The sequence below is a fragment of the Amblyomma mixtum genome, chromosome 2 (genome assembly GCF_055824585.1).
Source record: "Amblyomma mixtum isolate Tamu chromosome 2, ASM5582458v1, whole genome shotgun sequence".
NCBI lineage: Eukaryota > Metazoa > Arthropoda > Arachnida > Ixodida > Ixodidae > Amblyomma > Amblyomma mixtum.
Window position 1 is genome coordinate 270,049,566 of NC_143013.1, and position 24,547 is coordinate 270,074,112.

The window sequence follows — 24,547 nt, forward strand, 5'->3', positions numbered from 1 at the left end:
GCGGTGTAGCGCATCCGACTAGAGCTAGGATGTGCTAACTAGAAGGATAGTTAACTACTGCTGAGTTGGGAACCTCTATTACTGTGTCCTTATTCATTGAGAGGCATGTAGCCATCCATAAGTAATATCCATGATGTAACAATAGCGCAAAAGGAACGCGAGGAACGGAAACGACGCAGACAAGCGCTGACTCGCAACTGTGGTTTTTCGTGCTATTCTTACTTCATGAACGTTATCCAACTTGACCAACTTTCGGCTTTGCGTAATAACCGCACCACGTTTTTACAATTTCGAAATCGGTTTTCCTCGGCGCTGAGGCCGAACAAATTTACGCTACATCCGGGCAAAATACATGCGCGCGAAAAGCAACCCCTCCAATACAAGTAACTCGGTGAAATAGCCGAAATTTGTTGGACCATGGCGCAGAGAGTAACAGCCTTTTCGAAATTTTAAAAGCTAACATTGATGTTACCTACGGTGGCTACACGTTTCTCAATAAATAAGGAGATTAGCAGTAATCGCTAAACGGTTAACATCCGATATTAGTTACCAAGCCTACTAGTTAGCACGTCTTAGCTGCATTCTGATGCGCTGAGCTGTTCGCATTGCTATGACGAAAAAAGTGTTCTTCTAACTGAAGAAGCGCATTTTTAAAGTTGCTTTAGTTCTTAGGTGAAACGCCCTCTATTATTGTCGTGTAAAGTTCCTTTATCATATAAGTTTCGCGCAATATTTATGGCGACCCATCGTACCGCCTCCGTGGTTTTCACGTTCTGCTGGTGATCTCGCCCGCGGCACAGTATTTCGACGGATCGAGGCGCAATACAAAAGCGCCAGTGCATTGTACGATGTCAGTTGCAAGTAAGTGAAGGCGGTTTGAATTGAACCGGAGCCCTCCTTCGTAGCGACCATCGATCATAGCCGATTGGTCGTTTGGGGTCTATGTAAACCACGCAATTCGCAATGACTGCAGCCGCTTAGACCACGGCATCTCAAGGGAACAAAAAAAAAATGAAGGACACAAGTTCCGCCTTAAGGCTATGATATGATAGCGTAAGGGGTTAATTCCCATATATACATAAGGCCGATCCGTACTTTACATTCATAGATGCCTGGAAGTCCGCGTACCCCTCTGAGGGCAGCGGTTAAGCGACGCGTCACTGGCCTGCGATGGCAGGCGCTCCAAGCAGTGGGCCTTGTGCCGCCCAGGTTTCCTCTTCCAGAACGACCCGTCATTAATTTAAATGCCACGTAGGGCAGCTGACTCACTATCCAATGGCCAGGTTGTGATGACTCGGTGCAAGGTCACGTGACCTTGTGGCCCACCTGCCTCCTAGGTTGCTCTGTGGGCACCACCTGCCAGAGCAAGGCTCGTGATTTTTTCGCTCACAACGCCGGCAACGCCCACACCTGACTTTCTGGGCAACGGGGCCTTAACTCTCGCGTTACATTAAAAACTGCCTCAAAGTGCACTAACCTAGCAGAGCATATACTGGCCTTTTTACCTTTCGCCTCTACCTGAATGCTGTCGTCGCGGCCGGATTTCTGAGATGTCCTTGCGATTAGTAGCCAAATAGCACATTCGTTACTGCCATTAAAGTTTCAAGGGAAAAAATAGAAGCGGACCAACTTCAGGAATATCCGCGACGCTACGCCATCTGCTGTAATGCCTCGCCGCTTCGTCACGCAGTGTTTCATCACTGCTGCGACGGCAGGGGGTAGACAGGAACTGCCCCGCGAGTGGGCAAGCGTGGCTCCCAAGACCGCACGAGGAAACACACACAAAACATAAGCTCGACATCACGAACGTCACTCTCGTTCAGCCATCAGTTGTGATGTCTTGTTGCGATGCAGCACCAGTCTGCCCTTCCCTGCACATAGCATATTTCCGTGCAGTGTACGATATCTGCCCAATTAGTCTTGTATGAAATTCGTTTTAGGGCTCCCTTTTTTGGTGTTACACATGTATAAAGCACACAGCAGTGATGTCTTAGGCATATCCTTGTTTCTCGGCGAGCGAATAGCGACAAGGCTGAAATAAGAATCTGTGTATTGCGTGTACCTCGTGACTACTTCAATGCATGTGATCAACAGCTTATCATACTTTGGTGATGGCATTAGAAAGCACTGTGCTGTTGAGCGACTTCACAGAGGGGTAACCCGCTGCGGTGCCTCAGTGGTTATCGTGTTCGAGGTGCGGGTTCGATACCGGCCATGACGGTGGAATTTCGATGGAGACGAAATGTTAGAGATTTATGTACTGTGCCATACCTGTGCACGTTAAAGAAACCCCGGTGGTCTAAACTATCCAGAGCCCTGCACTACGGCGTCCCTCATAGCTTGAGAAAAAAACATTGGCTATGGCTTAGCTGTGCTTAAACCTGGAGTGACGTGATAGCTACAGCTGGTCGAGTGGAACTCGCTCAGTCGAATTGCAAAGTCAGTCTTTCGTCGCTCCATTTCGCTGGGCGTTCCTTTTTCATCTTCACTGGACGTGGATTCACTCACTCCCCCCCTCTCCACTCCACCCCCACTCGGTTTCGCCGGTGCGCGGCGACCCGGTAGCTGCTCCGCGCAACGTGAGCAGCCACGGTGGCCACGGCACCACCACGCTGAAGGCTCGAAATGCTAGCGTAATGGAGGCGCTCGACGCGCACTAGCTGCGTGATCTGACGTCACTTCGCGGATGCGCACAACTGACGAGGCGGGAGGCGTCTACTCCGCCGTCGGCGCAGCGGCGAGGTGCGCGGCGCGCACACCATCTGTAGGCTATGACGTCACTCTGCGCGTGCGCACAGGCGGCGGGGCGGTGGTGCCACGGCTCAGCGCGCAGCCACGCTGACCTCGCGAAGCAACTGGCATAGTGTAGCTATCGCTACAAAATACTCAGCTAGCACATAGAAGGTGCAAGCGATTCTTCTTTGAAAAAAAGAAATGACTCCGCCTTGCTATATTACCGCGATGTCCATATTGAACAATGTATATTACCTACAAGAATCAAACTACTTTCGCGGCAAGGAACTACTCATCATTCCTAATTAAACATCTGATTAAATTAAGCGTGCGCACCAAGTTATACAGCTGAAGAGTGTCTTTTCATCCCTTTCTTTTAAATACCAGCTCTCACTACAACCAGTTGGCCGCCTGCAAGACTAAATTTACTCCGGTCATAACTCCCCTCCTTTTAATGTAGTGATTGTTCGATTGTGTTGACGGGTCACTTGTATAGCCCCTTCAGTCCCGCATTATGTTCTGCCATCGAGAAAAAATGCCTATACTTAAACACCGAAGGTTAGCGGACATGGACAGCACCGCATTCCACGCTCGATCGAGACCAGCTGGCGGAATAAAAAGATGATAGCAAGTACAAGCAGAAAAAACAAAATTTGCGACCCAACCAGACAGGAAAGCGCCACCATCCCGTGTAACACACCACGGCCGCAGCTTTGCAAGGCTCGGGAAAGGACGGAGGTACTCTCGGAATTCGACTCTGTTCGCCAACACGACGTGTTTTGCACCGATGATGTCGTTCGAGGAACTCTCGTGTGCAGTTTTTGCAGAAAGAGCTTTGGTGCTGTTTCGGGCCGTCGATTCTGACTTGGAGGTCGCATGCTCGTGACTGAAGATGCGCCGAAACATTTTGCCATCTCAATTCTAAAGCGAGCATCGTGAGTGCGGTACAGATTGCGTGGGCTGCGCGAGACATGCTCCGTCAAAGAATTTGAGTTTCAAGACAGCAGGACAAACACCTCGTGTTCACCTGTACGATGCGGAGCCAACCTTGTAACGATCTCTTCAAATCATCTGTCGTTGAGATCACGGGGTTGGTAATTACAGCGCATTGTATCCCACAAGAATTGCTCTTCTTCGACCATCCCTGTAGGATCGGTCTCTTGGCTCGTCGAAAAGAACGCGAACGTCTTCGCACGAGCAAAACTTAAACTTTTCTGCCGTGGTCCGAAACTCGTGCGGAATCATTTCTCGCTGTCGCGCTCATCCCGCGAGGCGTCCAGACAGTGGAAGACGAGGCCCATGACAACGGCTGGGCCAGAGAGGCGGGCGCTGAGCAATTCTAACGTGGCGGGAAGAGAGATCGAGTTCCTTCATGGCCGCGGGCGTTGTGTGATGCTGGGTGGGCTTTCAAACTATACAGATGTTGGCACAGTCCCTCCCTGGAAGCAGGGTTAGTCGAGGGAAAAGGTCGCGATTAGAACGAAGTATTCCTTGCAGTAGAAGTGCTGGGACTGGCGCCAGTTATGCGTCGTTTTAATATCAAATTGAAACACCCGCTACTCCCGTTCGTGAACGCTTTTGAATTCGCAATTTAATATGGTTGTCTTCAGTGCAATCAATCGGCTCTATCACATTGACATGTATCGTAAGGGGTAATTGAATATAGAATTGACATCCGTTCCGTAATGTTGAGAAAAAATTTTAAGGTGGTTTTTTTCGACGGCACACTGCACACAATGCATTCGTGCCCGTATACCACAATAGATGCATCGCTATCCAGCGCTGACTGAACGAACTAATAATTCTGTGGGACGCGACGCGCGATGGCTTCGCGCGATGGCCTAGGAGGTGCTGTCGCTGATGGCTCCGGTTCTGTGGTTGAGGAAAATTTCAGCCACTGCCCGGAAGCCACTCGCGAGGCAGAAAGCATTGCGGGTGCCCGACTTCCGATCTAGGTTGCGAGGAAAGTTCGTTTTTCTTGCATAGCTTCAGCGGAACGCTGCGTGACGCTCGCTTCGTCGCGAGTGTGGGTCCGAGGGGTTGCACTTTTCTATATTGAATTGCCGACAATTCAGCCGACTTTCTTAGATGTTTATTTCTGAAGGAATATTTAGTTGAAACTCCGTTTTTTTTTTCTCGTTAATATCGCTTTCTTTAACTATATGTTCAAATCACTTGTAGTCTATCATTACCTTTTTATCATCACGAGCAGTCGATTTTAAAGTAAATAATGCTGGAAGGGTCTTACCTACAGCTGGGCTTCCACACGAGTGTTATCTCTATGTTAAAGGTGATGAAATAATGCTGATAATAATTTAAGTGGAAGTTTATTTTCTTTCTTTATTCAGAGGTACCCCGCTTGGCCGAACGGCGTATGAGCAAGGAGGGGTTACAAGCTGGACAAAAAGAAATCTTCATTAGTACAGCACACTTCTTTATAGGACAATCGATTGCACTCTGCAAAAGTTCTTGCGAAAAATGAATTAGCGTAAAGGTTCGTTCTGGCGCGGTATTCTCGTACGTTTTTGCTTTTAGTTGCTTTTGGATATGCAGTGTGGTTGCTGAACATAAGTATTTTTGTAAATTCCGGTCATCTTATAAATTCGAAATAGTAACTTCAAGCACAATTTGCTTCGGTGCGAGGACAGCGCTTCCCATTCCCACTTCCTTTTTCATTTCACTGCAGCTCTCCCCTCGCTTGTACTGTCGCATAGCGAACCTTGCTGCTCTGCTCTGTACTCTTTTTACTTGATCAATCAAGGTTTTCTGGTGAGGATTCTAAACACAACACGCACACTCCAGGACCGGTCGCACGTGTGAGATATACGCAGTGTTCTTCAGGAAAAAGGGTGAGGATTTCAGATTTCGCTGAATCAAATATCGTGCTCTGGCAGCCTTTTAAACAACATCACTGACATGGGCACGCCAGGAACAATCAGATGGAAAAGTTACTACCAAATATTTGTACACAGCTGACTTGTTAGTAATCTGTCTTCTAAAAATAGGAAGTGTATTTTTTTTCTTCGTGAAGCACAGATGGGTACATGTTTTGCATTCAGTATCATTTTCCACCTCTCACGCCATGAGACAATTTTACTAAGGTTAGTTTGTAAATCGATTTCGTTTACCTCAGATATTCAGTCGTGATATAATTCAATGAGTTCTTTGGTTTGCTTTAGTTTATTGGGGTTTAACGTCCCGAAGCAACTCAGGCTATGATGGACGCCGTCCTGAAGGGCTCCGGAAATTTCAATCAGTTGTGTATTACAGAATAGCCGCTTACCAAACCCTTGTTGCACTTAAATTAATATCCCGTGCTCTAAGCAATGTTTGATTATTTCCTTCTATAAAATGTGCTATAGTATTTTACAAGAAATTGATGGTAAGGATATGGGCCTATAGTTACGTCTTTTTTTTTGAACCACCCCCTCGTGAACTGGGACTACATGTGCCAATTTCCAATTTCCGGTGCCGCCGCGGTGGCTCAGTGGCTATGGTGCTCGGCTGCTGACCCAAAAGACGCGGCTTCGATCCCGGCCGCGGCGGCTGGAATTTCTTTGGAGGAGAAATTCTAGAGGCCCGTGTACTGTGCGATGTCAGTGCACGTTAAAGAACCCCAGGTGGTCGAAATTTCCGGAGCCCTCCACTACGGCGTCTCTCATAGCCTTAGTCGCTTTGGGACGTTAAACCCCATAAACCAAACTAAACCTAAACCAAATCATTTTTCTTTTAAAAAATGGCCACTGTTGCACAAAAGTATTAACGTAAAAGGCAATCTAAAGCAGACAAATAATCAAGAAGTTCGCGAGAAGTGGCACAATAATCACGCTTATCAAAAAAAAAAATTCCCTAATTTGCATATCTTCATTCGCTTGATCTCAAGTTTAATGCTAGCTACGACAGCGAGTGGTCATTTATTCCTAGGATGCAAGTGACAGAATCTAGGAAATTGTGCGGGTTACAAAGCAACAGGTCCAAAATGCTGTTGTTGCGTGTAGGTGTACTCACGTATTGAGTGAAGCCGAATGTGTCGGCAAAGTTTTTCATCTGAAAATTTTTGCAGCAGCCAGTCAGTTGTACAGGTTCCATTAGACCAGTTCAAGTCCAGTAGTTTTAAAGCTCCGGCAAGAATAATCTGATCCGATGTTTTAGAGACAATATCGTATAGACGTTGCGATGTAGTTGCATCAGAAGTTGGAGGGCGACATGACCCAGCAATAAATGTTGTATTATCGGCAAAAGTCACTTTGTACCAGATTGATTCCATGTTATCGCATCCAATATCCAACAAAGTTGACCGTAAAAAAGAATGAACTAACAAAGACACCCCCCCCCCCCCCCCCCCCGTTCGTGCCCTATCATTCCGATGAGCGGTAGAGGGATTAGGAAACACCTCACTGTCATTGATGGACGGGGATCAGCCGCGATTCTGCTCCAAACACAATACCAGCCTCCAGTGATTCAATGTGGCCCCCGAATTCGTCTACTTTGTTCACAATGCTTCTGCAGCTTACGACAACAGCCGTTAGATTGTGCGAGGGAACAGCCCTTTTAGTAGCATGGTGTCCCTTTTTGAGGACTGAAGCCACTTTCTCTTTTTCTTAGTCCCAAGTGTATGCCTTACAGTCAACAATGAGCTTGTCACAGCTTCGGTTAACCTGACTGGTGGTGTCTGTTGTTTCCGCTTGAGCATATTTCCATAATTGTTTCCGGTGCATAAGTCCTGGTCTACACTGTATTCAGACCCCTTGAATTTTTTGGTGTTTTTAAGAGCAGTTATTTTTCCATTCTCGGAGAGAAAATTAACGGCAATCGCTCGATTGAACTTGTTGAATTGACCGACACAATGCGCTCTTTGCACTGTCTTCAGTTATCTTGCAAAATGGGTCTGACAGATTGCTTTAATCAATTGCTCTGACTGATCCCACTTTTCTGCCTCATCTTCGACACCATAAACAAGATCCATCCTTCGACTTCTGTTTTCAAGACGGACACTTCTTCTTTGTAGGTATTGACTCCTTTTAGGGCTGTTCAACTGCAATTCCGTGTTCTTCCAGTGCATCATTAAGAATTGCAATCTGACCTTCAGTTCCCATTTTGGAATTTAGCTCTGCGAGCATAGCTTCATGTTTAGCAAATTTTGCTTCGATGGCATCCAGCTTGTTCGTGATTGTGCTCTGGCCGGCCTGCAAATTTTCAGCAATTCAAGATCTGCTTCACTGAGGGGGCCAGTTTTAAGCTCCACATGGCCGGAAAGTAACAATAGCAAAATCATGAATAGTACTAGGTTTGCAAAAAAAAAAAGTGAAGACATGCCTGCTCACAACTACAGCGCTCAGAAGAAAGACCATGTGCAGAGTCGCGCGCGACCGACCTACTATATACGATCTAAGCTAAAAATCTCTTCCTCTCCCGTAACAGAGAGTAGAGTAAGCGTGGCGGCCTTGTCGCTTTTTGGGGCGGCCGCATAATCATGGCGTTGTCGGCAGGGGCGAGCAGTCTTCTACTGTGGCGTATCACTCGCAAAGCGATCGCTTTCCGCAAGACGCTTCCTACCTCTCCTTTCATCAGGCTCCATTGCTCGGCTTAAGCAGCTGTGACGTTGGCGGCGTTGAAATGCAGGACGATGCAGAAGCGTACGCGGACACGACGAGACGCAGGCCTCACAAGAATGTATATGCAGCGCGTTCGAATGCTCCGCGAGCGTGTATACATGTGTCCGCCAAAGGGGGAAACTTCATGGGCTGAAGGGCCAGAGGCCGGTCTTTTACATGCGTGAGTGTGGGATACATAATACAGTACGATACATCATGTAGTCAGCGTGTTCACGGCAGTGATGAAACTGCCACTCGACTGTTGCGATTGCCTGAACATGACACTTTCAGGAGAGGTGCAGTGGAAATCTGCTTAATCGAGTAACTGCCCTAAGCGCGCGCTTAAAGTTAAAGGGTTAAAGACACCTAATTTTTGTGGTATGTTTTCTTTCGTGCATTGATGCGTAAGACATTATTATGCATTACTACCGCCTTCGCGATGGCAAAGTGGTTATGGTGCTTGGTTGCTGACCCTAAATATGCGCTTTCGAACCCGGACACTGTGATCACAATCTGATGGAGGCGAAATGCGAGAGACACGTGCACTGTGCGATGTCGCTGCACGTTGGAGAAACCCAGGCGATCGAAATTATCTAGTCTTCAACTCCAGCACCCTTCACAGCGTAAGTCGTTTTGGAAAGTTAACTCATAATCGGAACCACGCATGAACCACCACGTGGTATTCGCCTAAGGCCGCTAAATAATTTATACTCAAAATTTTCTCCCGTCCTGTTTCGGTTTCAACGCTCTTGGAGGGACACTAAGGACAACGCTATCAATTTTTTTTTGTTAGTAAAATTCGATAGTTTGGCATTTTGTGGCTGTCCGTTAACCAAAGGCGCATTTATTGCTAAGAGGTTGAAGTTGAAAGCCTTTTCCCGCCGCTACTATTCAGACTCGCTTCTCTGATGACGACATAGAGTGGCGTAAAGAGGCGGAAACAAATACGGACTCCGTGATTGCTTGAGCAACCGATTGAGCAACCGAAATGAAAACTACTGCCGGCCGCACGATGAAGTCCTTTGTGAGCCGTCGTCGCTTCGTTTCCGTTTTCGCCAACGTTGCGACGGATCCCGATTCCAACAAAAAAGTTCTCGCAAAGAACTGCGGAGTGCATTCAGCGAAGGCAACCCCATCAAGCATGCGATGCTTTTCAGGACTGAGGCTGCGGGTCTTGCGAGAAAGTCCCTAGCGCCGATGAGCCAGCGTCACAACTGATGTGTAGCGACTGGCACATGAGGGCATATTTAAATTCTCTAATAGTCGTCATATTGCTGGTCATGCAGCTTAGCGTCTTGGTACGCTGACGAGGCGAACACTCCGAGCGGTGCATTTGCTAAATGGAGACCCGTTGAAAACTGGCTCTACACAGCTTTTTTCCTTCCTTGTCAATTCTTGTTTTTCCTTGTGGCATGCTGTTCCACGAACTTCGTCCGAGGGGCACTTGGAGGCACTCCGGTGCTTCGCCCTTGTAAATCGAGGTGCCTGGTAAGTCATGCAGAACGCATAGCCGTGAGACACCGAAACTCAGGTGGCCGTCTGTTGCGCCGCCAATTGCAGGTTTTCTTCGACTTCCAACATTCAGGTTGTTTTCCGTCTTCCTCGTGTGATAAACGTGAACTGTGGTTGCAAAGCAAAACTTATCGATCAAACACGTAACCTTCATGCACCTTCGTCAGCCTCAGATATCTGCGGTGTCTGTTCTCTTATTTCATCACCACGCTTGTACTTTGGAGTCTGGCCTGTTGCGGGTATACTTGTACTTCAGGTCTTGCTGTTTTCTACCTTACGAGAGCTTTGTTCGCATGGAGGTTTCCTAATCTGAGCCCCCCCCCCCCCCACCTTTTTTTTTTTCAAGTGCATCGTTAAGTCTAGAGGCCTGCCCACTCTTTGACATGCCCCTCTGACTGAAGAGCCATGCATCGCGGTTCGCTTCTGATAAGACAAGCTTTCATTACGCGCTACTTTTGGGTCACCAAGGGAGATTTTTTCATTTATACCTATGGGTCAAAGAAACGCTATCAGTTTGCACTGTAAGGCACTGAGTGGACATTCCGGATAGTAGATAGCCTGAGCAATTCGAACCTGGTTTCTGGTCAACGTGCTTGATTCAGCACCACAGAGAGTTGCTTGGGCGCTTCAAGAATGTATAGAGTAATTTGCCCGTCCCCGGGCTTTTGCACGGTCGTCGAGATTTCCATCGCCATCAGCATCAAAGCCGGCATATGAAGGTTATCACTTTCCCGGATTACCTGCCGCCACCATGCATTAAAAAGAGCAATTGCACTCTTAGCAAGCGCCCGTTCATTGATTTTTATATACTTATTCCAATCGTGATGTTCCAGCGTGATAAATTGCCACGTTTTCTAGGCGTTATCAAGCTCTGTGCTTCAAGCTTGGCAGACGTAAAAACCATGTTTTTTAACAACGCATTAACATTTCAATGGAAACCAAGATATCAGGGAATAGGAGGAAAGACAATAGCGTACACGCTCTTCTTCACTGAAGCAATCGGGAATTACAACTACGCAAAAAATTCGGGGGGGGGGGGGGGAGGCGCTTTGTTGACCTAAAGTGCGGTGAGGCGAAAGCCTTAAGCGCAGTGTTGCTGCTTGTGTCACTGATCTGTGGTTAAGACGTTAAGCTTCGCCTTTAAGAGTGGAAAGCGACAGCGTCTTGCAACTCTGCCGGGGAGTCCACAGAACGCCATCGTCCGTTCGGCTCTACGCCTTGTTCGTCCGTAAATTGGTTTTTGAGTAAAGGAAATGTATCTGTCTCGCATATCTCGATGGACGCGTGAACCTCGCCGTAACGGGAAGAGAGGAAGATGGGAGTGAACGAAGACACCGTATTCACTAGACGCGCCTTTGTTCACTCCGAACTATCGAGCTGGCATGGCAGAGTGGTTAGCGTGCTTGTCGCGCAGTCAAGAGATCCAGGTTCGATTCCCGAACTCGTCCAATTGCCTACTCGGTTTTATTTATTTATCTGGTCTGAGTAGAAAGGTTAATTAAAAAGAATAAAGAGAAATAAAATAGTTAGAATAGAAGAGAAAGGTTACTTAGGGTAGGTAATTGGTTAAATAAACAATTAACTAAACGCAGTCTTACTTGGAGCATCACTACACGATTCCTTTAATTGGTTACTAGGAGGAGGAGGTAAACTTTATTAAAGAAGAGGTCTTAGGCGCGGATTGGGGTGATGTTCCCCTCCCCGCGGTGGGCTCCTCTTCTAGGCCGGACGCCAGGTGGCCGACCGACGATGTCGTTCGGCGACCTCTTCGGCTCGCTCTGTGACTCGAAGTTGAACCTCCGGGTCCGAGCTGAGCTGCGCGGCCTCCCACTGAGATTGGGTAGAGAGCTGCAGACTCTGCGATGGCTTGTCTTGAGTGCATGAGTGTAGGATGTGCGGTGTGTCTGCCTTTTGGTGCCCACAGAGAGAACAGACGGGGCTGTACTGCTCCGGGAACCATATGGAGTACATGTACGGATTAAAAAATGTGTCTGTTTGGAGCTGCCGCCAACTGACCTGTTTTGTTTCACTCAGGGATTTATGTGGTTCTGGGAAGATCTGTCTTTTTTTCTTGAAGTGGGTAGTAATTTCTTTGTAGGTTGTCATTCGCTCCTTGGCCGACCTGAGCTCGGGGTAGCGCACCTCCCGGTTAACCACGAATCCTCGGGCAAATTGGTGCGCCGCCTCGTTTCCAGGATGGTCCGAATGGGCGGGGACCCAGATCAATGTTATCTGGCGGGTATTGGAGACCTTTTGTAAGATTTTGATGGCTGCTGAGTGGGCCCTTCCTTTTGCAAAATTTCGAATTGCTGTTTTGGAGTCACTTATGATGTATTTGGTAGTGGTGGAGGTAATGGCTAAAGCTATGACAGCTTCTTCGGCCTCCTCCGGAAATTTTGTTTTATCTATTGTTGCCGATGCAAGGGGGGAGCCCCGATGACCGACAACTGCCAGAGAAAAGTCGTCTCTGTCCGCATGTTCTGCCACGTCCACGTGCGCCGTGTCTTCTGAACTGAACATCTTTCGTGAAGTTTTTGTGTCCTAGCCTTTCTTCTGTCCGTATCGTAGTGTGGATGCATGTTTTTGGGCAGAAGAGGGACTGTTAAGTGTTCGTGCACGTGTCTTGGAATTGGCAAGGTGTGTGTACGTATTCCTTCATATTGTATTCCTGCTTTCTTTAGGATGAAACGCCCCGTTTCAGTGCCTGATAGTCTTTCATATTGTGCGGTGAGGTGTGCTTCTATCATTTCCGCTAAGGTGTTATGAATTCCTAACTGTAATAATTTTTTCATTTGGAGTATGACGAGGGAGGTTGAGCGCAATTTTGTAGGACTGTCTAATTAGAGCATCCAGGTCGTCTATTTCTCTCACTGGGAGGGTGACGTATGGTGTAGTGTAGTTGACTCTGCTAAGAACGAAGGCTTGTATTAGTCTCCTGGTCACGGCTTCTTTAACTCCTCCTCGCCTATTCGCGATGCGTCTGATGAGGAAGGGGATTTGGTTGACAGTGTTTCTCAGTTTCTTAATTAACGTGTCATTTTTTTGGTTTGACTGTATCAGCATTCCTAAGATTCTTAGTGTTTCCACTTCCGGGATGGCTGTCCCTTCCGCGTAGATTTCGATCTCAGGCGCTTTATTTTTCCTCCTCTACTACTACATCTGCCGCTTGTTGTAGCGTATCTTGTATCGTGGTGATACTCCCCTTGGTGGTCCAAAGGGTGATATCGTCCGCGTACAAAGAGTGTTCTAGGTCTGGGATTTTTGCGAGTGCGTGTGCCATTTTGATGAGGGTATATGCGTTCAGTATGAACAGAGAAGAGGAGTTTCTTTTGCTGGGTAAAATTTCGATTAATATACAGTCGAGCTCTACGTTTTCAATGTGTCGAGCTCTACGTTTTCAATGTCGTGTCCGACTATTCTGCAGTTCGCGCACGCCTCTACATTTTGAATGAAGGGGTAGACCGGATACAGGATGCCGAAGTATACGATGCTATCTGGCAATTCGTCCGCGTCGAAGTGGAGCAGGAGGGACTTTGATGTTCTTCCCATGGTTCGTGCTTGTACGATTTCAGGGTTTCCTTTGCGAAGTTCTGTCATCATTTCTGGCTGAGTTTCGCCATCGTAAGCCCGGTAGATGATGCCCTGCAAGGCATTGTCCGGAGGAGCGATGTACGACGTCATGATCATGTCTTTGCATTCATGTTGATTTGTTTGACTGCGACGTAACGTAGTACGTTTGCCTGCACCGGCGTCGATATGGTGAACACATTCTTTGTACAGTTCATTCTGGATTGGTATTTGTCAGCCTCGGTCGCGGTAATGCCGCTCGCTGATGCGGTAGCTTGCCTGATGGATTTCTCGGTGTAGCGCGTGATGTCTACGCCACCCGTTGGTCTGTAGATGATTTTATAGTCTTCCTCCGGTAGTGGTGGAAGCGGTTTCTTAGGATGGAGTGGAGGGAGAGGTTGCGCCTTCGACTTTTCGGTCTGCTTATTTGGCTTCTGAGCTGTTAATGACACAGCTTTGGGGTCCTGATTACGGTAAGACACAATCGTTTTACAATCGGGCGTTTCGAATTCGTCTGGGGAGGCGTTCGTCCCAGCTACGGCGCACTCCATGAGTGCCGCCGTGGCGTTCGCGCCGCGCCAGGCCTGGCGTTCGGGTAAGCTAGGGCGCCGGAGCGACGCTGGCTTTAGACAGTCGGAGCTCAGTCGCCCGAGCTCCGATTTGCTTAAATGAGGTCTTCAAAGGTGCCTTATAGACTCACGCTTCTTGTCCGTGTGTCGGAGTCGAAGTATCCTGGGTTGTTTCCTTGCACACGGTGCTCGAACGCGGAGCCCATACGAAGCACATGCGCCTCCGTTGGCCCTCTAGCGGGAACCCATGGTTACTAGTGGAAGCACAATTGACCCCGTTTGAAATTCGCGCACTGTGACGTAACGATTATTTCGACCAATTGGAACAAGGTCAGCATAGCTAAGGCGGCCACCTGTCTCGCTTTGGCTGTCGGACAAAACAAAACAAAATACGACAGCTATCTTAGCGTAACTGCATGAACTGATAGGCAAAGTTTACCCCTTTTCTCGTAGAAAGGATTGTCTTCCTTTCGAACGCGTGCTCGCCGTTTCATATTCTTTTCAGATACTTTTAGTGCGCATAAAGGGGACGCGGATTACCGTTCAACGGCAGTGGAAATGCCCTTGAACGGCACTTCTATTTTCCTCCCGGCATTGCGGCATCCGTGACTCACGAGGAAGCAGAACAGCCTCTCGAGTGACCCAGATAACGATGACATCGTGATGCACTTCAGCGAGGACAATAGCGGTAATGACTTTGGGTCTGTTCCCGGTCAGATGGCCACGAGAAGATTCATATCCGCATCATCCTGAAAAGTGCGTCCATAGCGAGAAACCGCACACAAATAAACAGAAAATGACGCTTAACTCGACTAAACATAACGTTATCCCAGTGTAAAGCTTGATCTTACCTTTCGTACCTAGTAGCCCAATACTGTCGCGGGCATTGTCATGCAGATATTTAGCCACTCGCATCACGCATAATCTTTAATAGAATTTACTAGCCTTGGGCTAGTTGCTAGGTCATCATGCTATACAGCGCCCAACAAGACGGGACACTTCAAGAATAGCTAGACAAACAAAAGCGCGACTAGCAGCTAAAATAAATTGGAAACCTTCGCTTTTAATTCAAATTAAAACGCAGTGTGCATCGAAAGTGGAGGTTTTCCATCAATTTCATTTTCTACTGGTGCTAGTGTTGGTCGCGTATTTTCTTCTCAGTGTCCCATCTTGCTGGGCTCCATATTACACGACAAAATATTTCACAGGTCATGCATGTATTAACGCCGTTTGTGCCAAAGCATCCGCGTCACTGGGCACCAGCGCTTGAACTTGCAAAAATCCTCTGATAATGTGAAAAAAAAAAATAACTGGCTTATGTAACAATTGCGAGTTCACGACTAGAATAAGCATAATCTACATGGTCCGCAAATCGAAAATACTTAATCAACGCGCTAGGATCCGTACACAACGAAGGCGCGAGTTTCATCTAACTACGGTCCCTATTCGAACATAACGAAGCTTAAACAGGACATCTCTCTCGAGACATTAGATATTTGTTGTCCCGTCGCTTTTCTTGTTCCTATTTTACTAAATATTTTCTCAGTGCCAAGACACCTGAAGTGCCTTCATACATTTCACGCCACTTGCTAATCAGTATATCAAGAGCATCCACGAAAATATCTAAGCTTTCAATTCATCCACGCACTCCGCGTGCCATTGTTGGTAAATTAAATTAGTTTTTGAGGGAAGGAAATGGTGCAGTATCTGTCTTCCATATCTCGGTGGACACCTGAACCGCGCCGTAAGGGAAAGAAGGAAGGTGGAAGTGAAAAAAGAAAGGAAGAGAGAGGGGCTGTAATGGAGGGCTCCGGAATAATTTTGACCACCCGGGGATCTTTAACGTGCACTGACATCGCACAGCACACGGGCGCCTTTTGCGTTCCGCCTCCATTGAAACGCGGCTGCCGCGGTCAGATTCGAACCCGGGTATTCCGGCTCGGTAGACGAGCGCCTTAACCACTGAGCCACCGCGGCGGCCTTCTGGAGTGATTTTTCTAAGATAATCGCATCTATCTCCAACCATCAACCAGTTGAAGGTCGCTGTGCAAGGATTATATGAAATTACACCACCGTCATCATCATCAGCTTGACTACTCCCACTGCAGGGCAAAGGGCTCTCCTCTGTCTCTCCAATCAAGCCTGTCATTTGCAAGTTGCGCCCACTGCATCCCAGCAGACTTCTTAATCTCATCCGCCCACCTAACTTTCTGCCGCCCCCTGCTACGCTTGCCTTCTCTTTGAATCCACTGGGTTACCCTCAAGGACCGGCGGTTATTTTACCTTTGCATTGCATATCCCAGTCAAGCCCATTTCTTTCTCTTGATTTCGAGTAGGATGTCATTAACCCGCGTTTGTTCCCTCATCCACTATGCCCGCTTCCGGTCTATTAACATTATTGAAATATACCTGCGCTTAAAAGACACGGACTGAAAGATAGAGACACACACACACAGCGCTGGCCAGCGCTGTGTGTGTGTGTCTCTATCTTTCAGTCCGTGTCTTTTAAGCGCAGGTATATTTCAATATGGTAAACCAACTCGCCCAACAAACCACTCTATTAACATTACATCTATTAGTTTTCTTTCCATAGACCCTTTTCGTTAGCCTCCACGTTTCTGCCCCATAGGTGAGTACCGGTAAGATAAAGCTGTTGTATACTTTTCTCTTATGAGATATCGGTAAACTGCCGTTCATGACCTGAGAGAACCTGCCATATGCGCTCCACCCCCATTCTTATTATTCTGGTCTCACTAGAGAATGAGGTTAATCCCACTTACTTGGAGCATCACTATACGATCAATTTAATTGGTTGCATGGTTACTAGCCAAAGTACAAATGGACCCGTTTGAAATTCGTGCACTGCGACGTCACGACCTTTTCGACCAATTGAAAGAAGGTCAGCGTAGCTACGGCGGCCACCTGAGGTCTCGCTTTGGCTGTCGAAGTGTTGCTTTCGCAAAAAAAAAAAAAAAAAATTGCCAACTTCACTGCAAGAAGTATAAGAGTGTTAGGAACAGTTTCGGGTGAAATAATCGATTTTCCATATTTCACCATCTTTTCTACAATCGCCGCACTCCTCCTGACCAGAGGTAGTGTACACTTTTTGCAAGAATGGATTGGCTCCTTCTATTAAAAATGTTTAGAAAAGAAAAAAATTTCGGAGGCGCCTCAGCAATTCTTATGATGCGTAAATGCGAGGGCATTACTTGTTGCTGAGTGTGTCGCTGAGTTATGCCGCTGAGTTTAGTGTTGCGGCGAAATCTTGCTGAGTTTAGTGCTCCTGCCTTATGCTTACGAGTGTAACGCTGCTGCTTATTAGGTCGCGACAACTCAAGACTACAAACTTGCCGTATTGCGATATCTGTGCTGAGTTTTCTTTGCGGAGTTCTCATTAAAGGAATGTTTCACTCACACTACGTTGAGTGTTGTTTCTCGATATCATCCTCCACCGACGGCGCCCTCGGGTCCAGGTTGATCGAGAGAAGCATGACCGTGTGTTTGGAGCAGTATGTCGATGCGTGCCCTACTTCATGCAATGCGCGTGGCATGTTCTCGAACACCAAATCGATTCCGGCGTCTCGCGAAGTGGTGACTGCACCTATTGGAGAGGCGAGTCTTAAACTGAGATCACCCCGCATTGCGCCGATCGACGTTGGCGCTGAACGCGCGTCCTCATTGAAACCTCCTACGAAGAGCATGGACGTGCCGTAAAGTATAGAATCGAGTGCAGACTCCTGTACACGAACGCTGCCGAGTCCATCTGAGACAGTTTTGACGACACGCATACGCATAATGGGGGCATCTGATCAGGGGGTCAGCCGATACCATCTTGAGCGTGGTCTGCTTTGTCGCCCGACTGAGGGAGTATTGTATAGCCACCCCAGTGAGGTGGAGGGGTTTCCCAAAATTGTTCCCATTCATTGCGGAAGTCGACTTGCCCTTCTCGCAGTGGGACAGTCGCATTCCGCAGTGCGAAGAGGCGCGTTTCCCTGTCTTGCCTGGGCGGCGGCGGTTGCACTTCCAGGAGGTGTGATGACGTCATTCGCCTGCCGCGTTTCTGCCACGGTTTTCTGACCACAGCGTGGTTTTAGCTCAACGGGCCAATTAATGCGTGATCTGCTCTCTCCTTAAAAACTGCAGGTGAGGGGTAATCAAACCACAGAGAGAGAGAGAGATAGAGAGAGAGAAAGAGAAAGATAGGAAGAGAAAACATTTATTTACTCAAAAGAATAATTTGCAGGGGCTGGGAGTTTGGTGCCCATACTCCAGGACTCCGCTGGCGGCAGCTGTACTGCGGGCTAGCTGGATGATCCAGGTTCAGGTTGTGGCTGGAGTCATTACTTTATTAATTAGAGGCTAAAAGGTCATTTAGACGTCAAAATAGCCCTGGACGTGCATATAGTGCGAGGACGTGAATATAGCGGTAGACGTCAAAGTTAGAAGAAGCTTAAAGAAAGACAAACAGTGAAAAGAGAAAAAAGAGGCAAAAAGGGAGGCAAACAGTCGAAAGTGAAGCAAAGAAAGACGACGAATGTGGAGGAGGTTTGGTTTGGTTTATGGGGTTTAACGTCCCAAAGCGACTAAGGCTATGAGAGACGCCGTAGTGGAGGGCTCCGGAAATTTCGACCACCTGAGGTTCTTTAACGTGCACTGACATCGCACAGTACACGGGCCTCTAAATTTCTCCTCCAAAGAAATTCCAGCCGCCGCGGCCGGGATCGAACCCGCGTCTTTCGGGTCAGCAGCCGAGCACCATAACCACTGAGCCACCGCGGGCAACAATGCTTTCGCTTTCTCCCAATGCGGGTCTCCAACTTTTTTTTTTTGTTGCATGCGTTTATGGACAGTAAAGGCCTATGTGCAAAAACTATTTGGAAGTAAGCAGCTAACGGCTGCGCAGCAGAAGCTAAACATAGAGCGCTACTGCACAGCCGTTGTACAACTAATGGTTAACAAGAAAAGACAACACATCAAGGGTGAAAGTGGAAAGTCTGTTTCCTTATAACAGTCCTGCGGCTGGAGTATCATTTCACGAAATTGCGTTCTGGGGGAAACGACACATCGAGCGTTAGGGTAAAAAAATGAGTGATTTATACAGGGGCTGAGCAGTGCAATTAGAAAAATAGTGTCACAGAGCTCGTAATTATGTTGAGCTTCCATAAGTTTTGCACACCGCGGGAATTAAAAAAAAAACGTGTTTCGTTAGTGCCCATTGTAGTTAATAAAGTATATAATGTTCAATAGCTCTTGCATCGGCCACATTGTGGTTAGCGCTAAGAATTTACTCGTAAAATCGGCTGTCGGGGAAGCTAAACTTGCCGGACATTGCTTTGTTTCTGGCTCAGTAAGTTTTGCAGACCTAGTAACGGAACCTATGCACACTAAAAAAATAATTTCAAGGCTAAATGAAAATATTTGTCAGGCTTAGTGCACTTCAACTGGAAGTCTTTTTTAGCAATGGTATTTCCTGTTCACCTATGTGATAAGCTGATAGAGAGCTTTAAAAAAGCGCTGCCTGAACAACACGATACAATTTGTATCTTTTACCTTGTCGTTGTTTGTTTCAGTGCTCACCCTTATCTCGGTCTGAGTCAGAACCGATAAAATGAACAAATAAACTAAACGCACGCCAAAAAACGTAACTTAGATAAGGCGGGGACATCATCAAACGTACTGGCAGCAATAAAAATATTTTGTGCTCTAATGTGATGAGCTGATAGAAGTGTCCGAGAGCTTTAAAAAGCGCTGCCCGAACAACACAATACAATCTCCATCTTTTGCCTAGACGTTATTTGTTTCAGTGCTCACCCTTATCTCGGTCTGAGTCAGAACCGATAACATGAACGAATAAACTAAACGCATGTCAAAAAACGTAACTTAGATAAGGAGGGGACGTCATCAGACGTACTGGCATTAAAAAAAATACTTTGGGTTCAATCAAAGGTAGGCCCGAATTTTTCAGACCATTAATCCAAATTTAACCCGCTGAGAAATAGAGCTTAATGCCGTAAACCGCTCCGCCCAATGGAAATATTTTCAAGACAAATTTAAAGCCACTGCTTACAGTAGTAAGAAAACATGGTCTTTAATTAAGAGCTTGAGATACGTTATTACCCTAACTAATATAGAGAGTTACTTTCTGGCGAGTTCATCCAGCGCCGCACATAATATTTTTTCTCTCTCGTGCAATTAGCAATACAAAATTACAGGTAATTTTTTGCACTATGCGACACAGCATTAGTAAATCAGCATATCTGCCTTCCGTTTCTCAGAAGGAGCTACGGTCTATTTTTAGTTTAAAATGCAATACGGTTCCTGAAATTGACGGTTTTCCCGACTTGCGCAGAACTTATGAACACCCGAGATTTTTCACTAGCATTGATTAATCGTATAATTTTTAAGTGGTGATATTCTTGTAAAATCAAAACAGCAACAGTTATACTCCTCCGTAAAATTGGCGCGTGTAGTAACATTGAAAATTATAGTTCGATTTCAATTATACCTTCTGTAGCAGAAATACTGGAAATAGCGTAAAAAAAACGGTATTGTTAATCATGGCATGCTTTCTAGATAACGACAGCATTTTTTCACCCAATAAGTTCGTTTTCCGGCTGGGGCAAAACACTCGAACCCTCGTGGAAAGTTTTTCTGATAAATGAGTAGATAGTAATAAAGTTGCTTGCGCTCTCCTTCTTGCTGTTGGTAATCATAGTGCACGTAATCTTATCGTTTAGCGATAGAGCGTCAATTGCTTCGCACAAACTGCGGTAGTCAGGAGATCGTCTCATCTCTGACGTATGTATTCAAGTGCACGCCTTTGCTGAGTAGTAGCTATTGAGAGCCTTTACTTAGATGTATCATGCGCTCTTACCCAGCTCCTCAGGAGGAGACCTCTGTTTTTTACTCAGCGGAACCAGATATCGAAGTATTTTGGTAGGAATGCTGGTCACATTAGAAATGGAGGTGTCAAGAATGTACGACCGATCCTTCAAAGGCTTTTCCTCGTATAATAAGTGCGCAAGCAGTTCTACTCTCTGCAACATTCTTCAGGGGGAAGCATTTAGAGTCAAGGGAGTGAACAGGGGAGGCAGATGGTGAACAGCTGCCGAAGAGACTGCAACAGTTAGTTTGCTCTTCTTGACATAGTACCGGTTTTCAGAGTGTTCCCTCGTGCCATGAGGAAGGCACTGAAATTTTTCGCTGGAATGAAAGAGGCCATAAGTCTCGGTTTTTTTAGTCTCGGCAATATGTTTTCACAAACTGATTTCTTACAGTGATCTCCCTATAAACTCAACACAATCAATCAGGCCCTATGGATAAGAATCCCTCATCTACCCCACGTGCGGGGAATACAGCAAAGTTCTTGTCTACATCCGCGCAAATCTTGTGCATATTTGCCCCACAATTCATGTTTATGACGACTATCGTACGCGTGTATTCTTTTCAAGAAGAGTAATGTGACGTTCACACATACTGGAGTATAAGCTTCCCCTTGAAATCAGTTTGAAAGTGAGAGGCTGAAAGTCACAATAGAGGCGACTCAGGCTCTATGGATTCTTTGTGACGACTTCAGCATTCATCGGTCACCTTGGGAAAGCTTCTGGACAGAGGCCAGGGGGCGAATCTGGCATTGTTTGCGTCTACGGATGTAGTTTGCTTTGTGAATAATGGGAGTGCGACTTATCTGTGGTGGGGTATTCTGCCTATCAACTTATCACTAGCAATCAGGCTTATGAATACGTATACCTCTTCTCACCTTCGAGAGGGTAATGCAGCAAAGTTCTTGTCTACATCTGCACAAATCACATCTACATTTCCCACAAAATTCATGCTTATGATAACCAGCTTATACGTGCATTCTTGTGAAATGCCAGGGGGCGAAGCTGTCATTATTTTGCTTCGTATGCAGAGCCCCATAGATATGCCTGCACTCCTGAAAACCGCGCCAACGCACTCTATCTTGGAGCGTCCTTCTCGGCATCGAACCCGGCGGCCGCAGAAGCCATCGCTATAGCCTGTCGCCATCAAAATGAGCGCCACCCAACATCGCGGGGGTGTCCCCTGTGTCCCAGAATGTGCAGCTCTTGATGGCAACATTAGGGCCGATGCCCTAGCTAGAGATTATACTACCAGGTGGAGCACACTGACTCTACTCTCTACCCCCTCTCAACCCATTTTTCAACCCGCCTAGAGACCCTCCGTCGAAATAGGGGTCTCTTACGTTCACCGTTCATTACGTTCGCTGCTCTTTGCCACCTAGGCCATCAAGCGAGCAAAGAATTTTTCAGCCTTTGTAACCAGTCACTGTTGTATGGTGTCGTTATTCTGCTAGGGAAGTCCAGTTGCCTGATCCCACTCCAAAAACCAGGAAAATCTCCGCTCGGTTTAGCATTCTATAGGTCAATCAGTGTGGCCAACTGCATGGGGAAGATAGCGATCCTGAGGCGCCTTGAACGGTACTATATAGCATCGCCAAAAGTGACCAGGCTGCCGCGATGAATTCTGGCGCTCGCAGGCTGCGGAATATTACTTGGATAACCTGTCCCTCGTCCTCCTTCTCTGGATGATGAAAAGACACCTGCACATGCGGCGTGCACTTCACGCCTTTGCAGCGTGGTACTGCTTTGATCGGGTGAGCTGTGAAATGCCAAGTTCTGGATTAAAACTGCACTTAAAGAAAATAGCCAATTGATAGATAACAGCGTTAGTTTGACAGACAGTAAGAGCCTTTTGTTGTAATGCCAACGCCGCTGCACCGCGATATGCGTAGCTCCTTTCAAAACCAGCGCCTGCTGCGGCTCCACGATGAGCAGCGCCACGAACGGCGCGCTCTGTGACGCGTGCTGACAGGCAGCCTGGTGATCAAGAGAGATGCAGGGCGCTGCCTCACTAAGAAAGGGAGAACGTTTCAAAAATTGTCTTCGTCCGCGTCCGTTGTTAGGCGCCACTCAGGTGACACTCTCCCCCACAGACGTAGAGCAGGCGCGATGGCTAGCCGACGAGGGAGAGTAGGAAAGGAGGATAGGAGTAGACCTCAGTCGGTCGGATCGGCCGTACTCGGCAGGCCTTGTCTTGGTAACGTGTGTTTGGGATATGTACAGATGTTATAGTAATAAATATGCTAATTAGGCATCAGAAATTGCGCGAAATGAGAAGGTGGTGGTGTGATGCTTCACTGTTATGAAAAAAATGGTGTGTACATGTATGGGTATATAGTGGCGTAGTATGTCGTGCAGTGTAATCTAGATAATGACTGATATTCCATAATTGTGATTGGTGATTGGTAATCAGTAGTTTTTTTTTTTATTCGAGCTGTTTGCCATTAGGCATAATGAAAAAGGGAAAGAAAGTTATAAAAAGGAGTGCAAACAAGCCTTGCTTAAAAAGCGGCAAAAGCTCGCGATAAAGCGATTACTTGAGTCCACTTGCGATAGCCGTCTGCAACGTCCCGTCGCAGGCCAACCTTTCTTAAGAAGCGTCGTCTTACGGAAGCTGTAGCCGGGCAAGTCCACAGCAGGTATTTTTCGTCACACTGGTCGGGCGCAGCACCACAATGGGGACACTTGTCAGTCACTTCGTAACGTTTGTCACGCCACCGATGACGCACAGAAGGAGTAAGAGCCGCTCCTGCCCGAATCCGGCGCGCAGATACCTCCTCCTCTCGAGTGAGACTCCGGGGGAGAGGGTACGAACACGGAGGAATTAGAGCGCGTGTTCGCTGACGCAAAGTCCCCGACCACTTTCGTCATTTCCACCGTGGCGCACTTAAAACAATATAGCTGGTGTTGGTTTAGCGTGTCCCATAAGGTGTCTCGATGCATGCGCGCCGCCCTCTTAAGGTGGTGACAGCCACTGTGGTCCGCCGAAGCCATTTCGCGCCGGTGCCAATTCGTGCCCGTGCTTCGATATCGCTCCAGGTAGCAGCATTACGGGGCTACGTGGTCTAACACAGCCCGCTTTATCAGGGAAACTTCTAGCGAACACTGAAGCTCTAGAAAGAATATGGGGACCAAACTTGGCGTTGTTGGGACTCGGAGTCCGAGCCAGGAAACGGTCGAGGCGACGGTGAGTCAAATGACTTTTATGTACAGTATGTACAAGGGCTTTTACATGATACAAGGGCCAAGAGCACCACGGGCTAGCACAAAGAAGAAGGGCGGCCCCGGCGCCGAGCGTAGCTCCGGCGTGATGGCTCTTCTGCTGCCCGCTGCTGCTCGGGTTCAGCGCGGCTCCGTTTTATAGCCGCCGGTGTCCGTTGCGGCAGCCAGCAGTTCAAATCCTCCAATCAGGTCACGGCACTGGCCACTGTTCAAATTAGACGAATAGTCGGGAGGCACCCGGCCGTTGAAGGCTTGCCGACAAGAACGGGCGGCCGCGAAGCGTCGCAGGTGTTCGAACCGACGGAGAGGAGGGAAGGAGGAAGGGCCCGTGCCAGGCGCCGGCGAGGCGGGTGATTCAGGCTGCAAGCCGCGACATGTCCGAGAGAGTCTGGGCCTGCTTTGAGCGACGGCGGGCGCGCAGCGCTGGTTTCCAGAGAAGCCAGCCAGCGAAATGTGGGCGCCAGCACAA

The 24,547-nt window shown here is 47.5% G+C and overlaps 1 protein-coding gene across 1 annotated transcript in view; it reads right to left on the bottom strand.

Annotated features, from left to right (window-relative positions):
* Positions 1-24,547, bottom strand: part of LOC149363982 (cytochrome P450 4V2-like) — a 284,143-nt gene that overhangs the window by 109,036 nt on the left and 150,560 nt on the right. The window lies entirely within an intron of this gene.